Source organism: Anthonomus grandis, chromosome 6 (genome assembly GCF_022605725.1).
Source record: "Anthonomus grandis grandis chromosome 6, icAntGran1.3, whole genome shotgun sequence".
Lineage (NCBI taxonomy): Eukaryota > Metazoa > Arthropoda > Insecta > Coleoptera > Curculionidae > Anthonomus > Anthonomus grandis.
The window spans coordinates 13,858,035-13,880,629 of record NC_065551.1 but is presented as its reverse complement, the minus strand read 5'-3'; the positions used below and the strand labels follow the sequence as shown (position 1 = coordinate 13,880,629).

The 22,595-nt window shown below is 31.2% G+C and overlaps 1 protein-coding gene and 1 long non-coding RNA gene across 3 annotated transcripts in view; one reads left to right on the top strand and one right to left on the bottom strand.

The window, feature by feature from the left end:
* The window catches only part of LOC126737473 (monocarboxylate transporter 2-like), a 670,913-nt gene that overhangs the window by 509,906 nt on the left and 138,412 nt on the right, over positions 1 to 22,595 (bottom strand). The window lies entirely within an intron of this gene.
* On the top strand, positions 5,261 to 10,354 carry LOC126737483 (uncharacterized). Its single transcript, XR_007661031.1, has 2 exons — positions 5,261 to 5,833; positions 9,666 to 10,354. It is a non-coding gene; the product is annotated as an uncharacterized LOC126737483 (long non-coding RNA).

Genomic DNA, 22,595 nt, shown 5'->3' with positions numbered 1-22,595 from the left:
TCCTCCAAATCCATGCCAGAAGCTAGGTATCGTAATGTTACTGAAAGTCTCTGACTAGCAGGAATTGCACGACGCATTACAGTGTCTTGTTTTTCGATGTCTGGCCGAATTAAGGCTAATAATTCATCAAAACTGTTTTCATCCATTCGGAGAAAATTCTTGTAATCATTTGGTTCAGTAGTTCGCAGAATTTGCAGTAAGTGTTCATGGGTAAAGCGGCTTCTCAGTTTAAACCACTCTTTGGACCAGCGTCTCCTCCTCTTTTCTTTTGTCTTGACTATTTTTTTCCTGCAGACAGCCAGAGTTAATGCCAAAAAGCCCAAATCTGTACTTGACACCATACTAGTCTACAAATATTCAATAAACGACTCCACTCCTTGCGACTGCCACAAATTCACTGAGCAATTGAGGAAGTATTGGCGTGTTCATTGAACGTCCATCAATCGCAATTGCAAGCGCAATCATCAATTTTACTGACAATATTATTGACCGTCTCCGGGCCGCTTTAGCGTATTGACCGTCGTTAAATCTTTTCCAAGGTAAACAGAAAAACTTATCAAACAAATATTAAGGGGCAAGCTGGTATAAAACACAACCTTTATTGACTGTATTTAATTTTTTTTTTAATGTGATTAGTTTTTTAGAATTTATCTGTGATTTTTTTTTTGCAAGATTTAATATCAGATACCTTTATTAGATACATATTTTGGCCTAAAATAATTCTAAGTTTTGTTATTGTTATTGTTTTTTCTCTACTTCTACTGATGGTTTAATGTTGTATTCTTTACATGTAATTACCCTTTAAAAAAATGATTCATATTTTCTTCACTGTTCTCGCCTTCTATTACTCTTGTTCTAAAATTGAAGTAGTTTTAACATCTTGTTCATTTCTTTTACTATCTTCTTTAATTCTATCTGTATTTATATCCCAAAATCTGTCATACTCTCATATTTATGATATGAAATTCTCTTAAATTATTTACCTTTACACCCACACATTTTAGATGTTAATTCAATTATCTCTTTTACGAAAGCATCATCCCTCTATTACCTGTCAGGGGATGTGCGGTGAGTGTGTGCGTGCCTGAGGGATGGCACACAAAGCAAATCATTAGAGATATCTCCACCCTAAATGGAGTTAAATTCATACATCATCCGTCTGCCGAATAATCTGGAGTCTTTTTTCATACTGATTATATGTAGATTATTTTAAGGGTTTACATCTAGAAATATAGTTAGAATTTCCTCAATATCTCAGATTTTTTCTTCCAAAGATTTAGGTCATCCTTTAAATATTAAAATGTATGCCTAATTATTATATTTTTAAATTACACTCTTAAAAATAGGTGGATAAAAATTCAACAATTGTATAGATTTTACATACAATTTGATTCTGGAAATGGTACAGAATCAATTTGTGTAGAATTTCTCTATGCTATTGTGTTTAAACAACTGTGGTGCTATAATCAACAAATTGTGTGTCAATTTGATTTATTTTATTGTATATATAGTACACTATTTGTGTACTTAAATTCGACAATATTTTATATTTATTTAATATAATTGTTCAGTAAAAAAGCAAACCCTTAGTGTTTTTTTAACATGGTATGTACAGGAAAAAAACACAATTTGTGCATTTTAAATACACACGTTAGTGTAGGTTGTTTTAACAATATATTTTATTTTCTTTCATTTCAACTATTAAATTTTATTACAAATTGTGTATAATAATACTATATATTGTTTTATAAATTTAAATATAGTGTAGGTTACTTATTTTAGGTTTGTATATCAAATTAACATAAGAACTGGAGTTTTTTATTACAATGTTTTGTATTTATTTTCATAAAAATTTAAAAATAATCAATATATTTCTATAAAAAAAATAAACAAATTGTTTAAAAATTTAAAATACATTTTAGAGAATTTCGTCATAAATCTGTGTAATAATAAATTCTAGTGAGCCTGGGAAAAACAGGATAAAAAAAGCTGTTTTTTTATTTTAACAATTTATTTAATTGTATGAAATATTTTCGAAAATTCCACCATTAATACATTAAAGCAATGTATTAAATATGTATTTTCTTCAATCGTTTCAAACCTAAGTTTTTTCCATAGATATTTTACACTGTCTCCTTTATAGCTCCATGTAAGTTTAGGGGATCTTGGTGGACACGATATATCTACAGGAGCCTTCCTTCCTATCCAATTAAAAAAAATCTTAATTATTTGTTTTATTAGTAATAGCCTAAGTAATTTTTAAGAAATTTTTCAAATTTAATTTTAAAAGGTTTTTAGTTTGTTGATAATAGTTTAATTACCATAGTAACATATCCAAACATTATTTATTTTCTTGTTTCCATAGCAACTAGACTAAACCAAAATAAACAGCAAAAAAAATGAACAATGGTTATAAAAGCTTATTTTTTAAAAACAACCCTATCATGTGATACATCATTAGAATCAGATTCCGAGATCCCTGTACTAAACATCGAAAAAAGCTCACCCTGTATAGGTATATATATCATATCGTATTTTTCCCCCTCTCTAAGGTTTTAATAATTTAGTAGGAACTTTAGTAGGTATATATCTACCGACCTATAGTTGTGAAAGTTATACTTGCTAGATTTAGTATCTGTGGACTGCGGTTCACTTTTATGAAAAGTTTGATTTAAGTTTAAACAAACCACATTTATAAAGACTTACATAAAGCATTTCAATGCAATGACAATATTTGGTTTTTCTAAACCAAGTTAACCAAATGACGAGAGTGTGAGAGCTAGTGGCTGCCCACAGCGAGTAGGTATATGTAGGTATAGGAGTTCAAATTTCCTTATATTACTACTACAGGACTTGAAAAGGACGGTACAGGACTGTCAGACAGTGCTATGATTAAGTAGATACCATTTTGTAATACAAATTGAAATACAAATGCAATGAAGGTTACAAATTTAACCGACCTCTACATTAAAATTGGATAGGTACAAAGATAAAAAAGATGTAAAAAAAGTAAGTATACCTACTTATCTATTCTACTGTAAAGTTATCAGTTATCACTGAAAAACTAAATAGGTACCAGCTACCTGTCTAAACATCAAAATATCCAGTAAATTCCAAAGTATACAATAAATGCAAAAAAAAATATGGTGCTTACCTAATTACCTACCTACAAACTGCTCCTGGAGTTCGTCCAATAAACCCCACTCCTTAAGTTTATCTTCAACGAATATATCCATTTTTTTCTTATGCAATTTTAACACTTAACAAAACGAAAAAACCTTAAAACAAATTAATGCCGGCCGATTGATTGAAGGACTGAAGAATGAACAGTTGAACACCTGTGGCACCGGGAATTATAGCAATGCTGCCATCAAATGTATCTTAAAGATTACACCGCCAATTAAAAAAGTTACGTTTCCTTTTTCCTTACGCGTGTTATTATCACGATATTATTTAAATAAATAAAATTAGAACTTATGCTGATTGGGCTTATTTTTAAATATCCTATTAAATCATTTTCAATCAACAACTTTAAATCGACTGCAAATTTTGATGCATACCTTTACAACTGTTTAATATTGAATCTGGCAACATTGACCCTAACAACGAAGTTTTAGCGGCAAAGGCAAGGGCGTCGGGCGCGTCCTCCTTTATACACAATTGTGTATTATAACTACACAATACATAGTTTAAAATTCTATAATTGTGAAGGGCTATTAGCAAGAATCTTTTTTATTCTACACAATTGTAAATAAAATCAACACAAGCCAGAATAAAAAATTTATTAAAAATTGTAGTAAAAATATACTTGGTTATTAGATTTTTTACCAAACTGCATTGGATTAAAAAAAAAATGTGGAATATTTATACATATTATCTTAATAATTAATATCCACTTAGGGTGTATTAATTTAATATGCAATAATTGTATGAATTATACACATTAAAACATATACAAAATGCCTGAGAATTTTGATACAGGACTGTGAGATATTATCTAACAATTGTGTATTAAAATTAAACATTTTTTTTACACAACAAAATGTGAAAAAATCCATCGGGATTTTTCTGTGTGTAATTTATCCCTAGAGAAAAAATTTTATAATTTAACTATTTTGCACAAAAAAGTGAAAAGGTTCTGAAATACTGCAAAGATACCTAATCTTACATAAAACAACAAACAATGCTCAATATATAAATAATAAATATATAATACACAATATTTTTATGGAAACGAAAGAATCTGAAATAGTATCAAGAGACCTGGTTTTACATTTTAAGATTTTACAGTTACTCAATTAATTTACAGTCAATTTACAGAAATAATAGCTTGGATACTTAGTATAGCATATCTCAGGGTTGAGTCAAAAATATTTACATCTCAAAAAAGACTTATTAGTACAGAACCCAAAATAGTTTTTATGCGATATTTCCACACCTGATCCTACCTTTGTTTGATTATTCCGACATTATCAATGGTAATTCTATAATATTTAAATTACAAAAGTGCATTCATAAAGTTTAAGGTTATTGGATGAGTCATCTGATAATATATAGCCTGCATAGCACATATACAAAAAATACTTAATATGGTAAAAAGAAGAAATCAACTTATATATACTGCTTCATATACAATAAAATAATAAGTAGTAGAAAAAGTCTGATTTCTTTGAAAGAAATTTAAGCCATTACCTAAAAACCACAAAGCACTCCAGCGTAATTAAAATAGTCAGTGCTTTATTATACCTTATCATAGAAGTGTAACTTATCAAAATCCTTTACCATATATTGCCATCAAAATGTGCAATAATCTTCCAGAAGAATTAAAAAAATTAAAATTTCTAACATTTAAAAAATCCATTAAAAAATGCTATTGGATGGGCAACTTGAGCAGTATTAATATTAGAGAATAAGTATTGATATAAAATACGCTATAAAAAAATTGCTTGAGTTTTATTTGTCATGTCTCCTCTATTCCGTTATTCTGTCTTATTCGTACTCGCCACTCTTATTCCTCTCGCACTCGCCTCTACTTCTATTATTTTTATTATATTACAAGTGTTTTTTTTTTCTCATATTTCTGTTGTTGGTGAATTTACCTTAGAACATTTAAAAACTAAAATCAGTTAAACAACAACTTTGGTTGAGTTCAACATATGCTCAAGAGAACGGGAGTGTTTTGTTTACAGACGTATTTACCGATTCTATAATGTGTTGTCAAGCTTACACATATTTCCAAAAAAATGTGGCATGGCAACACCGCAAGCATAAGCGAAATATCATATTGTCAAAGTCAAAAGGCTTCGTGTTTACACTCGGTATTTGTGAGGTACTGTGCTTTTTATTTAGTTTTTGATTGATTTGAGTGTTTTGTGGACTGTTAGTCGCAATTCACACAGAACGGGCGTATGGCGGTGGCGTGGGACTGGCATAAAGCTGGAATGGAGTGGACGTGGCGCGCACAATTCACATAGAAAGAGATTCAATGTGATTATTGTCATTTATTTGTTACGTACATAACTGTGTAGTAAAGTTACAATGCTTTCGGATGACGAAGGTGATCAAGATATATTGAACCTTGTAAATTTAGCTAACATTCAAAGGCAAAGGAGTTACTGAATACATCCGTTGTGGTTAGATAAAGAAAAAACTGGTGGTTTGTTTAATGTTATGCGAGAGCCCAAAATGTACCCTGAATGTTTTCAAAGTTTCTATCGAATGTCTGTTCAATGTTTTTATAAAATACTAGCTTTAGTAAAGGTTAATATTGAGAAGAAATCTCAAATTGGAGAGAACTTGTCAGTCCAGAGGAAAGGTTGTTAATAACGCTGAGGTAAGTTAAAGAAAATATATTTAAATAAATTTATTTCTGTTTAATCTAAAACAAAAAAAAAAATAACGATAATATTACCCTAATATTAATTATTGTATAAATTTACTCAAATGAAATTCATCCGTGTTCCTGTGCGGTACTGAGTCTAGATTTCCATTTACCGTATCTTCAATCCAAGATTGAGAACTATCCATCGGGATAGTAGAGGCTTCAGGAATGGTTGAGGATAGTATTTGCTCGGCTAAATTCAAAATTCCAATTTTGAAACTGAACAGAATTCATGGACTTAAAAACGCCAGGTCTGGGTCAGGAGGATCGATTGTGGCATTCGTTTTTGCTGTTTTGGATCTCCAGCAATTGTTGCTTTTTTTCAAAGTACTGGTAAGCTTGCTGGTTGACCTCATTAATAGCGGTTGAGGCTGCTAACTTCTTTTTTTTCTAAAATCATCTTCTTTCTGTAGTAGTGTTTTAGGTGCTCTCATTGCTATCGGTTGATCATCGATAGACGTACTGGAAGATGGTAGAGGTGACCGAGAGGAATGAATGAATAGAATGTTATAAGGTGAGAGTACATCATCATTGGAGTTGTCTTTAGACTCATTAGATTGTGACCCCGTTTCAGCTGCGTGGTGGCTCCATGATGCATCGGCAGACTCTTAATCCACGTTGCCTTTGCTCTTACAAGACTTCAAAAAAGGATCCAAAAAGAAGAGATTTCGTGCCAAATAATATTCTTGGACTCGTTTTGTTGCTTGTCCTGATTTTGTTTTTCATTCTTAGGTTAAGAATTTATTTGATATTTTTTCCCATGCTTGATTTTGTGCACTTCTATTGCAGTAATCTGACCTTCTATAGTCGTATAGAACTGCATACTGTTGCACGTTTTCACAGAACTCGGTATTAAATAAATAATCATCCCGCATTTTACCAAATAGACGAAAAGAAGCAATATAAACCGCTGTTTGGTATCACATAACACATAAGAATGAAGAAAAAATTCTTATGTATTATGTGTTTGGAATATGGCATTTACCACTAGTGTAGGCCACTGGCGTCGAAGTGACGTGGCGGTGGCGTGACTTATGACGCCTGTGCCACGCCATTTCTATCTGTATTGCCCCATAAGCGAACATGCAAGTGGCACATGCGTCTACCACGCCAGTCCCACGCCACCCCCATACGCCCGTTCTGTGTGAATTGCGCCTTATAAGGATAGGATATCCTTACAGTTATTATAGGATAGTAAAAACTTATGCTGTTTGTGCCCTAGCATAGAAAAAGGCGATTATTATCGATATTTTCACAAGTAAATACCGATATGACCGACGGGGAACCGTGTTCATAAACGTAGGATAGGCGATTTTAGATTAGAATTATAGATAAAAACTTGAATGTGTATGTATGTATGAAAGACGAATATATTTTTAAATCTAACTATTTTTTTTAAATACCTAACTATTAATATACTATTAAAAATATAAAACTTCGAAACTTTTGAAGTTTTGTCCATGGATTTACCAACAGAGCTTATATCATGTTTTGTTGTCTTGGCAAAAATAGCATAATATCTATGTATACTGTGTCCCATTTTGGAGGAGATTGCAGGGTATCTCTGTAATTTTTTAAGATATAGATTTGCGATTTTCGCGACCCTGTATCACTTTTTCTGTAAAACGTTTAAAGCTACAAATAGAAATATTCCAACTACTTTTGTTCCTGAAATAGAGAGCGAAATCGAAATTGTTCACTTTTCGACCTGTTATTCTTTCTCTAATGTTATTTCATGTGTGAAAGAATTCATGGCATGCTATTGGAAAAACAAACATAAATATGATTTTTTTGTGATTTTTGAAAGTAAAATTTACTAAAAATACCAAATTTGTGCTCAATCTTAAAAACAGTGCTCTAAATCAAAAACTTTTATTGTACTAATAATAGAAAAAAACGGATTTCATCTTTCTATTCTTACTTTTTAATCCCCTTTTTCTGAAAACATACAAAATATAATACATATCAAAAAATATGGAACAAATGCATTTAAAATGGTATCTAATAAAAAAAACAAGCGTAACTTAAGGTGTATTGTCATGATAAGTAAATTGTCAATTATGACTTGTGTCACTGGATGTTTAAAGTAAATATGGTTCTTTTAAATGAAACTCAACGAATTAAAATTTTAATTTTTATTAGATACGGAGATAAACAAAGAACTCATGAAGAAGTTTGTAATTTATTTAATGCAAAATATCCGGAAAGACTTATTTACAAGAAGTACAGTAAGTAAAGTTGAAAGAGAATTTACAGAAACACGGACAGTGAAAAATTGTATACGGCCAGGTGGTCCAAAAACTATTGAAAATACAAGATTAAATATATTATTAGAAGTGGAAGATAATCCCCATATTTCGTCTTCTGAAGCAGCTTCAAATAATGTTATTAGCTAGTTCTTAGTTAGAGCTAGAATTTTATGAAAATTTGATGGAAATATGTAACTTAAATCCATTATTATTTAGTGATAAAGCAGTAAATAAGCAAAAATTTAGGTATTGGAGCACGAATGATCCACATTGAAATATCCACATGAAAGAAAATCATACACAGCATCTACAAAAATTAAATGATTGGGCAGGGATTTTAAATAATTAAATTATTGGATCTTTTTTTCGATCAAATTCTTACCGAAGAACGATATTTAGAATTTCTTCAAAATGACTTAATTTCAACTCTTAATATTCCAAATAGATATATTTGGTTTTAACAAGATGGTGCCCCACCCCATTTTGCTCGTCAGGTACGCGAATATCCGAATGCGGTATTGCCCGGACAGTGGATTGGTAGATCTTACAGAATGGCCTGCAAGATCCCCAGATCTCATACCCCTGGATTTTTTTCTTTGGAGGAATGTAAAAATCAAAAGTTTGCAAAGAGAGCACGCAATTTAGATGATCTAAAATTTAAAATTAGATATGAAATTAGTCAAATTAATTAAAATTCTCTTAGAAATATTTTGGATGAGTTTTTATATAGACTAACATTTTGCCAAGAAGTGAATGCTGGGAATTTTGAACTATTAATAAAATAATTAAAATATTTAATTCGTTGAGTTTTGTTTATAATTTTATTTACATTGGTTTATCATTATCTTTTTTCCTTTTTTTTTATATCTGTTATCTTATTTCTTACAATTTATAAATATTAGGGTACATACTAAGAATTAATTGGTCGTACTATTAAGCGGATGTAATATTTATATTGAATTTTAATTTTAACAATTAAATTTAAATAAATTTATTCTGGATCTGAATTTGAATGTTTGAGCTGGTATTTTAAGCGACTGCTTGTTTAGACCTCTGGGATCGGTCTATTTTTAAAAAGACGGCTGTCCCGCTCATAGTGAGATTATGGTAAAAGAATTTTTAAGAAATACTCTTAGATTTCAAATGACTTTTATTTATAGGATTATCTTTAGGAGATTATTTACAAGCACGAATTTAGTAAGCCAATAAATTTAGAGCAATTGCGAGAAAAAATTATTATATGTGCCAATTCCATTTACTAGATACTCTTTTGGTAATACGTTTTTACTTGTAATAGGATTTAATGATAGCTTATCTACTTGTTTAGCCAAAGAAGTTCTGCTAAAGTATTCTATTTAAAAAAATTATTTTTGTCTTTCAAGAATATTTTTAGGAGTTCTAAATTTCATTTTTGTAGTATTTACATTTTTTCACTTTTATCAGAGTTTGTATTTATTTTTATTAAAATAACGTTTTAATTATTGTATACTGATGCCTGAACTTTCGCTTATTTATGGAAAATGAACTTTTTTCAGCCAAGGGGGAGACATTAGATCTGCGCAACAAAAACAAAGCCTGCTGCGCATGATGGATGCCCAGGAACAGCACTCTAGGCGCCTGAACATTAGCGTTTTTGGCCTACAATGTCACAGCGATGAAAACGATTAAGTTGCAGCATTCGGTATCAAATTTACTGCGATCCAAAATGCAAGTTAGTGACCTTCGAGATTCAGACATCAAAAGATGTTTCCGCGTTAAACAAAACACGTCCGAGCTCATCGTTAAACCGCCGGTCGTAATGGTAGAATTTACAAGCTTAAACCAAAAATCGTTTGGTGGTTAAAACTGCATTGGTTTCGTTTTCTAAACAAAATGTGTGGATTTCACATGGCAATGATTACATAAAAAATCGGGGTATTGTGCCTTGTGTACAGAATGAGGACGATTTGAATTCTATTTAAAGGTACTTTAATATCCTTACGAATATTAAATTATTATAGTTATTATAGCATTTGGGATTATTGCTAGCTTTCAAAAGAATCTATACTTATATTGTATTTATTTTTGCGTAATATAGTGGTATAGGGGCCACATAAGTAAAAAAAAGTGTTATTTCATCTTATTATTATTGTTTTTATTATTGAAACATTTTCTCTTTTTAGTTTATATAATTCATTTTTATACTATTTTCCGTGATTTCTAAGTACAGTCTTTTTTATTTGTTTGTTTTTCCTTTTTTTTTCTGAGTTTTGGAGAATATGTTGTTGGCCTTCTTTGATTAAATAATAATAATTAACTTTAAGTTTGGTCACCACGTGCGTTCTCTGTCTACAGGTTTTGATCACCTCTCGGATTTGATTGTATCAGCTGGAATTGACGTTATATGCATTTCTGAGACTTGGCTTAGTGATGATAGATCTTACAGTTTTTCAATTCGAACTTATAAGTTATTTGTGAGGAATAGGGGGGAGGAGGGGGTTGGGTTGGGTTGGATGTGAGTTGGGTTATGTTCGGCAGTCTCTTGAAAGCTCTTTAACCTTCGAGGATTTTGAGTTCTCCCTTGATCTCGAGTGCTTATTCGTTAAATTACGTTTAGGAAAGAAACTTTTTTTTGTCGGCTCATTCTATAGGCCTTCTAGGAGAGATCTACGTCATTGTGTTTATTGTTTTGACGATATTTTATCCTTTACATGTTCACAATATGATAATGTTATTATTCTCGGTGATTCCAATGTGAAGCACTTTTCAGACAATATTTTGTTGGATTGCTTTTCTGCATAGGATTTTGCCTAGGTAATAAATGAGCCTACTCGTATAGCAGCTAACACACAAACTTTGATTGATGTGATTTATTTTAAGAAACTCACAAGTGTCGTACGTTCTTATACTCTGAATGCTGATTTAATTTCCGATCACCATGCAATAGTTTGTGACGTCAGGATTAAGGTTGAAAATGAACAAATAAAATATAGGTTTTAGCGCAATTTTAGATTTTTTGACAGGAATGATTTTCTTGCTGATCTAGAAGAATTAAATTGGGATAATATTTACCATATTTATGAATTGGGTGAAACAGTCGAGTATTTGTCCAGCAACATTTGTTTATTATTTGAGACACATGTCCCATTAACTACCTCAAAGATTTCTAAACCTTATACTCCATGGATTGCCGAAAGCGTTAAACTATTTATAAAATGAAAAAATAAAGCGTTATCGAGATTTAAAAAGTCTAAGAGTTCCGATTGGCTATTCTACAAGCAACTACGAAATTCGGTGGTGGGGATGATTAGGTGGAAAAAGAAAGCAGATTTGGAACGTCATCAAAAAAGCAGCAATAGTAAAAAACTATGGGAAGCAATAAAAAAACTTAGTCTCAGAAATTCTGTTCTATACCTGTAAACCTTCAAAATCCTGACAAAATAAATGATTATTTTTCATCAGTTTATAGTTCTTCAGATAACTGCTTAGAGGCAGTCGAATATTTTCTTAATCGTACCTTTAGTCCTGATCTCCAGTTTTCATTTCGCTTAGTCATTGTAGCAAAAATTTAAAAAATAGTTTCAGACCTTAAATCTAATGCCTGTGGTAGTGACTGCATCTCAGCGAATATGCCCCAATATTGTATTCAATATCTTACTCCTCACTTGACTCATGTTATAAACTCCTGTTTAGGAAGAGGTTGTTTTCCTGATGTTTGCAAGACTTCTCTTATAATGCCTTTAGCTAAAATCAGTAGTCCAAAGGACTACTGCGACCTTAGACCTATATCCATTATTCCATTAATTTCGAAAGTTTTAGAAAAGTTTATTTTGTGACAGATGTATGATTTCTTTTTCACAAATAACATAATCCCGTAGGGACAGTCTGGTTTCCGAAAGTGGCACAGCACCACATCTGCCTAGTTAAAAGTTACTTAAGGAATCATTGAGGCTTTGGATAGGGGTGATACTACGGCGCTTATATTGCTTGATTTTTCTAAAGCTTTCGATACGTTGCCTGCTTTTAGCAAAGTGGACCTATTATGGATTCGATAATAATTCATTAAACTTCTTTAGGTCGTATCTTTCTGAAAGAAAGCAACTGGGGGTATTAAAAAATCAAGCTCAGTCAAACCGGTCTTATATAAGTTCTGGGGTACAACAAGGATCCGTCTTGGGTCCTATCATATTTCTAATGTACATAGCAGACATATATAAGGTTATTAAATATTGCAGTATTCAGGGCTTTGCGGATGATACGCAAATTTATTATTCTTTTAAAGCTGATGACGTATTGTCATGTGTTTAAACTTTGTCGTCAAGCAATAATTTAAAATTAAATCCTAGCAAGTGTTCTGTAATGTGTTTCTTTCAAAAAATAAGAAAAAATTGTCTTGGATAATTTACAACTATTTGTAGGGAGAATGCAGTTAAAAATAGTTGATAGCATTAAAAATCTTGGTGTAATCTTCGAGGAGGACTTGAGACTTAAAATGCACGTTTCTGACGTAATTAAAAAATCCAATTTTGCGCTCAAACCATTGTACGCTAATAGAAGTATCATTAACTACAAAGTATGCATGAAATTATGCGAGTCTTTAGTACTTCCTATTATGAACTACTGTAACATTGTTTTTATGTTCCTCGGTTAGATAAAGTCACTCTGTATCGTTTACAGAACATTAGATTTCATTTTTAACTTAAAAAATATGACAGAGTTTCAGAAAAAATGTGTACTCTTGGATGGTTGCGTGTAGAAAATCTTTATCTTCCTGAGTTGGCCGTTTTTGTGCATCGATTGCTTGGTATACCCTCCTCTGCTTGCTTTTGTAAAAAATTCAATTTTCGAAGAGATGTGCACGATGTCAATCTAAGATTTATAAGTAAATTATCGCTTCCTTATTTTCATTCTGCCTTATTTCATAGATGTTTTCTTTTTAATGTTGTTTCGATGTATAATGAACTTCCGAATTCACTTAAGTGCATGTCAATTGCTGTTTTTAAAGTAAAATCAAAAATCGCATTTTTTCACGTTATAGATGATCTCCTTATAATTGAAAGGGAAAATGTGTTCATTCCTTTTTTTTTTTTTTTAGTTTTATGTCATTGCTTATTTTCCAACTCAAGATAGATTTCATGGATCTCACGGGTTTCCTATTATCTTCTTTCTATAACTGCTATCTAGGTAATTTGGTATAAATTTCATGTAATTAGAGGTTTAGTTGATTAGCCCTAGGCTAGACTTCTCCCTTGTACATTTTGGTATAATAAAGACATTATTTATTTATTTATTTTGCGAAATTTTATTGCAAGTAATACAGTTACCCTCATCAAAATCAAATACTTACTTACTAACGCCGTACTGAAAAACAACGTAGCAGGTGAGTAGTAGAGCGCATAAAATGTATGCAACGGCATTGCCATATGTCACGTCTCTATGCGTAATGCTCAATTCCTCAATCTGTAGACTCATATTTATATCCTTATCTCACAGAAAGTCTTGCAATAAAATTATATCATTCTTTTGTAGTTTGGTGAACAATAAAAAACGCAATTTCCAACAGTTCTAAGTGATAATTATAAAAAAATGTGAAAATACAGAATTATGATTCTTATACAGTGCTTTTCTTTAATGCCCCCCTCCCCTCTTAATTTTTTGAACGGATAAATTTAAAATATTGAAACTTGAGGTAATGCAATTGATGAATGAATACTATGTTTTAAAGTAAAATTGATAGATGAAAATGTCAACACGGCTGCTGGGCGCCATCTTGGAAAAAAAATTAAATGGAAAGAGTGGTCTTGCGGCACATCATTTTGGAGCTTCTAACGAGTACTTTATAATCCTAGAATATAAATTCAATATCTTTACCTACTACAAAATGGTGATACATTTAATAATTACCTGAATACATAAACATTTAACTTGATATATTGAATAAATACATTGAGTAAAGGTAAGAAGATGCTGTCTTGAATTTCTTGACACAAGAACAGTCGGTCCGAAATTTCACACCGAACATTTTCAAATACACTAACATCGATACATTTACAAATATTCGTTATTTTCTGTCGTAAATCCAATCTGAAGCAGGTTCAGTTTCGTTCAACTTTTGCTTCAAATAGCCCCATAAAAAAAAGTCTAGAGGTGTCAAATCTGGCGAACGAGCTGGCCATTCCACAGGTCCTCGACGGCCAATCCAACGACGGGGGAAATTGTTATTTAAATAGTTCCGAACTTGTCTGAAGCAATGTGGTGCTCCATCTTGCTGGAATAAAATATCCATATCGAATTCATTAGGATTTGTTTCGACAGCTTCGGTGATTAGACGGTTAATAGTATTTTCCAGCATATCCAAATACGGCTCCTCTGCTAAATTTTGTTCGATGAATAGAGGCCCCACAATATGTATTGAATTTATATTCTAGGGTTATAAAGTACTCGTTAGGAGCTTCAAAATGATGTGCCACAACACCACCCTTTCCATTTAATTTTTTTTCCAAGATGGCGCCCAGCAGCCATTAAAATGATGATATGAAAAAAAGTAAATGGGTTCAGTTATCACTGTTATATTGCCGTATCAGTCAGTAACATAAAGAAGAAATGTTAGACTAAGATATCGGGTATAATAATGAAAATTGAAGTTATCTATACTGATCTATTTTCTTCATAATCTTTTTAATTCTCAATTACTGTCTGGATCATTCGGAAATTGTACAACTTTAGATGCTTGACAAATTAAAAATGTATTTTTTAAAAATCTTGTTGCCCAATAATATTCAAAACAAGAACTCTAAACCCAAACCAAAATACAAAAATTGGATTCTGGGCCAAATCGAACCGGTTAAATGGCCCCGTTCCCGTCCGAATATGTAGTTCTGAAGATGTTATCTGCTCTTAAGCGATGCTACGCGACTGCACCGCAATGATCGACCCCAATCGCTCTTCTACCCTCATACGTTTGTCTTGTTTGACAAGATTAATCGCTTAGAACTAGTTCAAACTTCGGATTTAACGCTTAAAGTGGACAAAAATCACTATTCCAGTGGATTGGTTGGCCTCGAAAGTAAAAATTAAAATTTATATTTAAATTTTTGTGCCATCAAGATAAGTCGCGCGAAACTTAAGACGTAAAATAGCCCGGGCTAAAAGCACATTTTAAGATATAAATCGTAATCTTTTCCAGACTTTTCGAATAAATTCGGAGCTCTGGTCGGACACGTTTACGTTTTCTTTTATAGGGCGAAAAGCTGCCATTTTTCCCAGTTATGCCGACCTCCGGTAAAAATGGGAAAAAATTAAACGTGGCACCGCCTGTCTCTCTGCTTTAGGTTTTTTTTTCAGCTTTTATCCAACTAATTCACGAGGATTTTGATAGCACAATTAGGAGGGTTACGCTGAACTTAAAAAAATTATGATTTTTTTTTTGTTAGGGCGACAGATAAAACATTATGCGTCACTTGAAAAAAAAATGACGTTTAAGTGATTTATTATCAAGGATATTATATTATGCTCATAAAGAGCAAAAAAAAATATTTTTTTTTTTTAATATTTTTTAAAGCTTCTTAGGCAAAATTACCTTAAAGGAATTTTTTTTAAGTTTAATCCCTGAAGTCAGGGCCGTATCTGGGGGGAGGGTTGGGGGTTCAAACCTCCCCCCCCCCCCCGAAAATCTTATAACGTAAAATAAAATTGAAACGACTGGTAACTATAACTCTTTTTTTTAAATTTACTTAATAACGGTCAACAATACAATAAAATAGTATTTAAATCACTCTATTGGTCAAAAAATAAAATTTTTAAAGTGCAAAATCACTTTTTCTATATTAAAAATGAACGAAAAATAAACTCACAATAGTCTGGAATCGTAAAAAAAAATCCGTTAAGCTCGCGGGTGACGGTTTAGGTGATGACTGAAGATCAAGCTTGAGATTCGTCTATTTATTATTTTTAGGTTATGTTAGGACTGTTAGGAGTAAATCTTATGTACCTACCATATTATACTGTGTACTAACTTGTTGATTAATAGTTACTATTTATAATATAATATTATTTAATAGACTAATAATATAGTCTATTGTGTATGTGTGTTTGTGTAATGTGTAAACACTGTAAATAGACATTGCAATTTTCAAATTGACAGCAGTAGGACAAAAGGTAATCTGCGTTTTTTTATCTAAAGTGAATAATAATCATTTTTTTTATCTAACGTCAATATGAAATATATTCATTTAAATGTTTTTATGGTCAACCCTGTCCTCCGTGAATTATAAATAATTATGTTTCCGCATTTTTTGCACTGAATGAAAAATAGGTAGAAAAATATACAAAAAAAGTACGAAAAAAATACAAGTCATCATTGCATCACAAATTTACCTATATTTTATTTTAAAATTATTAGTTAGTACCTATAGATTATGCCAAAATTTGACGGCACAACTTTCAAGGATTAAATTTCCACCAACGGGCCCGAATATCATTTATAAAGCTGCTCTCGCCTCCCGATGTGTTTGACTATCGGCGTGATCGCCACTGGTTCTGTTTTCATATTTTTGCCGCTTGGCAAGCGCCATGGTTGCTCTACGATTCGGGCATTTTCAATATTTTTTGTTTTTAAAAATTAGTTAGTTGCTTAGGCATAAAATAAGTAGGTGATGGCTAATCTATAGGTGAAGAGATTTCATTGATATATTTTAGTCTTTTCATTCATTGTCACTGGTATATTTATCAGATTTATCAGTTTTTATTAAAACCCCATTTACATTGAAATTTTTCTTTTCAAAATTTAAGCTGTCAAATAGGAAACTCCTACAACCATTACAAATTGCGGTCAAATGTCAAGTAAGAATTTTTGCTTGGACCCTGCAAGCGCAAATCTGTCAATTTCAACTTACTTAATTTGGTTTGAAATTCCAATGTAAATGAGGGTTAAATTTATAATTTTATTTCAGAAATTAAATCGAAATGGCAAAACGAAGTTTGCAAAGCTCTTTAAGTGATTTTTTGATGAAAAAGAATAAACCTTCAACGACCTTCACCGAATCAACAGAAGAAATTGCAAGTTGCAGCCAAACAGTAAATTTGATGCATAAAGATGAAATCGCAACATCTGAAGATAATATCCATGAGTTAGACATCGGTTGGTGTTTTGTTAAAAAACTTGATGATGCTCTTAAATATAAACTATTGACGGCTGGATGGATTCCAGATGAAAAATATAAGTTTCCTATTTCTAAAAAAAGAAACTTAAAATTTCAATTGGGGTGGCTAAAACGCTTTCAGTGGCTTAGCTACACTGCCAAAGATGAACAAGGTGCAGTGTGTAAATATTGTGCAGTTTTCTCATGTGAATTAAATGGAAAAGGAGATCATCAGAAGCTTAACGCTTTAGTTGCAAAACATGTTAACAAGTGGAAAGATGCTATTGAGGTATTTATTCAACACGGTAAAACTGACTAAAATAACTCCGTTTTTGCCGATAACTTTATTGCAACTTTTAATAGATCTGCACCAGATATCATGATGCAACTCGATTCCAGCCGTTCGAAGCAAATTGCAGAAAACAGAAGAAAGCTAGTACCAATTATTAAGACAATTATCTTATGTGGCCGTCAAGAGTTAGCTTTACGAGGAACTTCCGAGTCTGGACCCATAACTTTGGATAAGCCCACTCATAATGACGGAAATTTCAGGGCGTTATTACGTATGCACCTCTCATGTGGAGACAAAAATTTAATGGATCACATTCAAGGACAATCGTTAAACGCAATGTACATATAATGTACAGCCCAATAATTCAAAATAATATAATCAAAATTTGTGGCGAAATAATACAACATGAAATTGTAATTAAAATAAACCGAGCAAAATATTTTTCTATTCTGATGGATGAAACTACAAATATTTCTCGTGTTGAATAATTATCCCTTTGTGTAAGATATATAAATTTTGATAAACATGTCGACAACTCTTCCTATACATTGAAGGAAGATTTTTTGAAATTTGTAGCTGTTCAGAATACTACTGGTAAGAATTTAGCGACAGTAATGCTGGAAAGTTTACAAGCACTTGGAGTGAATTGCACTTACATGGTTGGACAGGGTTATGATGCGGCCGCTGCAATGAGTGGCAGTTTTAAAGGTGTCCAGGCTATAATTAGAGAAAAATATCCAGCAGCACTATATGTGCACTGTAGTGCTCATTCTTTAAATTTAGCTCTTGCCCATTCCTGTAAGGTTCAGAGTATCAGAAATTCTATTGGAACAATAAAATCTATTGCAAATTTTATAAAAATATCAGCTATGCGCACTGAGATATTAAAAAATAAAATTAAAGAATATGTTCCAAATAGTAAATGGACTAAGTTAACATCCATGTGTGAAACTCGGTGGGTGGAAAATCATGATGGACTAATTAGGTTTACTGAAGTTTTTAAACCCATTATTGAAACATTAGAAGAACTAAAACAAGTAAGAGACATCAAAACTTCTTCAAAAGCTTTGCAGTTCCTTCGAGCTATTATGACCAGTGAGTTTATCATCAGTATGTTAACAGCGTCCACTTTATTTGCTTTTACTCTACCGTTATGCAGAATTCTCCAGACTGTGGCTTTTGATCTATTTAGCGCTGTTGAGTATGTGAATACTGTTATTAGTCAGAAATATGAGACTGAATATAGATCAATAATTCAAAAATATTTTTAAAAAAATCTGATGCTATTATAAAGTCTATAGATGATGAAGAATGCATAAAAATACCTAGAATAGTTTCACGACAGCAGAATCGTTCTAATGCCATGGTAGCTACTGCAGAGGAGTATTTTTGAATCACAGTTGCAATTCCTTTTTTTGATCAATTCATAGAAGAACTATCTGCAAAATTTGCAAATCACGAAAAATCACTTTCATCGTTATATTGTCTAGTACAAATATGTGCGAAGCACACATAGTAAAAATAGAAGACTTGTTACTATATGAGGAATTTTTGGACCTAGATACGTTATCTGCAGAACTACAGTTGTGGAAACAAAAATGGATTAAGCTGCCTCAAGCAGAAAGGCCAAAAAATGCTCTTGATGCATTATCAGCATGTAATCCATCTTTGTTTCCCAATATTCATACTCTGTTTCAAATTCTGGCTAGGTTACCTGTATCTACAGCCTCATCAGAACGATCATTTTCATCACTAAGGCCTTTAAAAGACTATTTGCGCAATTCAACTGGTCAAGAGCGGCTAACAGGCTTGCCCTTTTAAGCGTGCATAGAAATATTATAATTGATACCGCAGTCTTAAATCGTTTTGCGAGGGAAAAGCAAAGAAATATTCAGTTGTTATTATAATTACTATTTTTAAAATTTTAACGTTGTTAAATGTGTTTTTTAGTTTAAACTGGTATCTTCTTTTAGTAAAACCTATTTATAAATTAAAGTTTTTTTTTTCCCTAATTTCTCAAATGTCACTGGCCTAACCCCTCCAAAATTTTGGTCCAGATACGGCCCTGCTTGAAGTTTTCATTTTGAAACTAGAAGAAAAGTAGGAAAACCCCAGAAGAGATGGCGCGACGATATCCAGAAAGTCCTCGGGAAAAACTGGATGCAAGTGGCAATGAATAGAGAGACACGGAAGAGGACTACATTAAGGAGTGGATGCATATAGTCTGAGGAGAAGAGGAAGAGACATTTTCTTTAATTAATTATTATTAATGTGAAAAGTATGTTAATATGTGCAACAAATAATTCCTTTAACTGTTTAAACTAATTTAAACAATTATTTTGAATTATTCGCCCATTAATCTGCGTCTTAACTAGACCCGATGTCCGTTACCATAAATCAAGAGCGACGAAAGAAACTTGTCCGTCCTTTCCGATAATATATCGACACATAATTGGATTTACTGCTACCTTAATGGTAATTATTATAACTCAATTTTTTACTTAGCAGGATGCAGGAAATATTTTTATAATTGTCCGGCTGCTCTTATTATTTTATATATAATCAGTGATGCATTCTATTAAGACTGGTTTTATAGTATATGCTTATTATTATCTATAATTAGGTCTCTAATAACTTGTCCAATTATTATTAATATAATGGTTTTTGACATGATATAATATTAATAGAAAGTGTAATTCTATTTATCTTTGAACCATTTAAAATGATGTTGCTCTTATGTAATCGTGCAAACTATACAAGAAGAAATAAATAAACAAATAAATGAAGAAGAGTAAAAAGTGATAAAAGAAGAGTACATAGAGTTAGAAAGACAGTAAAGCACAATAAACTATTAATTAAACTATATCGGGTGACACGGAAAAAAGGGAACACTTAATAACTTTTTTACTTTTCAAGATAAACAAATTTTGTATATTAATAGAATAGTTATAAGAGCATCTTTTAACATATTCTATTGTTTTTCATCACTTCCGTTTTAAAAGGAAATGACAGTAACTTTCTTATTTTGAATGGGACAGTTGGTATATTATTACGTATTTCAATAGAAAATAATATTCTAAAAACAATGGTACTCTATTTGCTACTTTTTGTTTTATACTTATAGAAAATTTTCTTTTTTTAAATTTTAATATAAGGCGCCATAAATGCGTTGAAAGTTTTAATTTTTAGTCAAGTAATTACGGAAATATAGTTTTCATTGCATTTTACGACTTAAGTCTTACACGCCTATTTAAAATGCTCAAATCATTAATTTTGGTATTTACATTATTTTTTTAAATAGCACATTATTGGAAACAACCACTTTTGAAATGCGGTTTCTTTCTCCCAATAATTTGATATGATTATTTATTCAATCGGTTGGTAAATAAGCCCATAAGAAGTCACATAAATAAACGCATTTAATTAATAAAAATACCATAGAAGGTCTTGATTTCTTGAATAGGCTACGTTTTGACGCGTTCTACATTTATTTTACAATTGACATAATACTTGACATCTTGTTAAGCGCAACTATTATTTGTTATTTAAATAAATTTAAAAAGTAGAAAATACAGTACCATTGTTTTCAGAATATAATTTTTTATCGAAATACGTAATATTATACCAACTGTCCCATTTAAAATAAAAAAGTTAGTGTCACTTCCTGTTAAGCCGGAAGTTCTATCGATATACGAAATTTAATTTTTTTATTTATTCTTTAGTGTTTCCTTTTTTCTGTGTCACCCGATAGCGTATTTACATACTATACTACAGCACAGAACACTATGAAACTCGGCGGCTCTGCACCTCAGTATAATATGTAGTTGAGAAATGCGCTTATTTATCACTACATACTATACTACGCTACAGAGCATTAGAAAGAAAAATGTTTTTATGTGACTTGTTTGGTGCTCTAAAATTGGTAGTAACAGAGTGAAAGTGTAATTATTTATGTTATTATTATTATTATTGGTTTTTGTTTCGTTTTTGTTCGTGATTTTAATATACAAGATGAGGCGTATTAAAATATTTAATAAATACCATGCTACTTTAAAATTTAAGAACAATGTTGTGAAGGTGTGTTGTATTTTGGGTTTTAGAATTTCGATAGTGCTTTAATACTAAGTTAGGTTTTTTTTTTATTTTTATGTATATGAATACAAAGTATGTATCTAAATAAGTACATATAAATTATTAGATTTTAATAAGGTGCTACCTATTTAGTTTAGATTTAAAATTTAAAGGGCCTAATGAATAAAAATAAAGCAATTATTTTTGCTTAAAATATAAAAGCAAAACCCAAGACTTTGCGGATTAGAAATGGTAGACTAAGAGGCATATTTTTGTGTGTTAATGAGACAGAATGTATAGGAATATATAGATTATTATTTATTTTCTTTTTATTTTACTCATCTACCTAATATTGTCTACCATAGATTGGACATGTTACCTATCTATAGACAATGTTACCAAACTTAAGTAGTTTATACGAACACCACTGTTGATCAGTAAGAAAAAGCTGTAAGAAATCATTGAATATTTTATTAGATCTATTTTATATAAACAAAATAAAATAGATGATACCTAGTATTCATAACAAAAAGATTAAATTCAATAGTAGGTACCTGTCTTAAAAGAAATAAATTGATATATTCAATTTTGACGATTGTAGGGCACAAGTTTATTTAGTATCCTTAGAGCCTTAATGTCTTCAAAAACATATTATTTATTGTCTTTAAAATTAAATTAAAACTGCCCGTTTTTATTTTTTAATTTAATATATTGTTTAATACCTATAAATCTGTTTTATTTTTCTATTAAAATTAATCTAATAAAATAATCTCTTATAGTCGTATCCTTACTTGTTACACCTAATTCTAAATAGCTTGCAAACTATTCTAAAATTGCAACAAAATTTAAAGCAAACTTTAGAAGAATACTTAACGTAGTCAAGCTTAACCACTGAAGGAGTCTTTAATTTAGTTCTTAATTCATATCAATTGCAGAATAATATAAATCAACTTTTGCGCTATTTCAGAAAAGTTTACCCCACT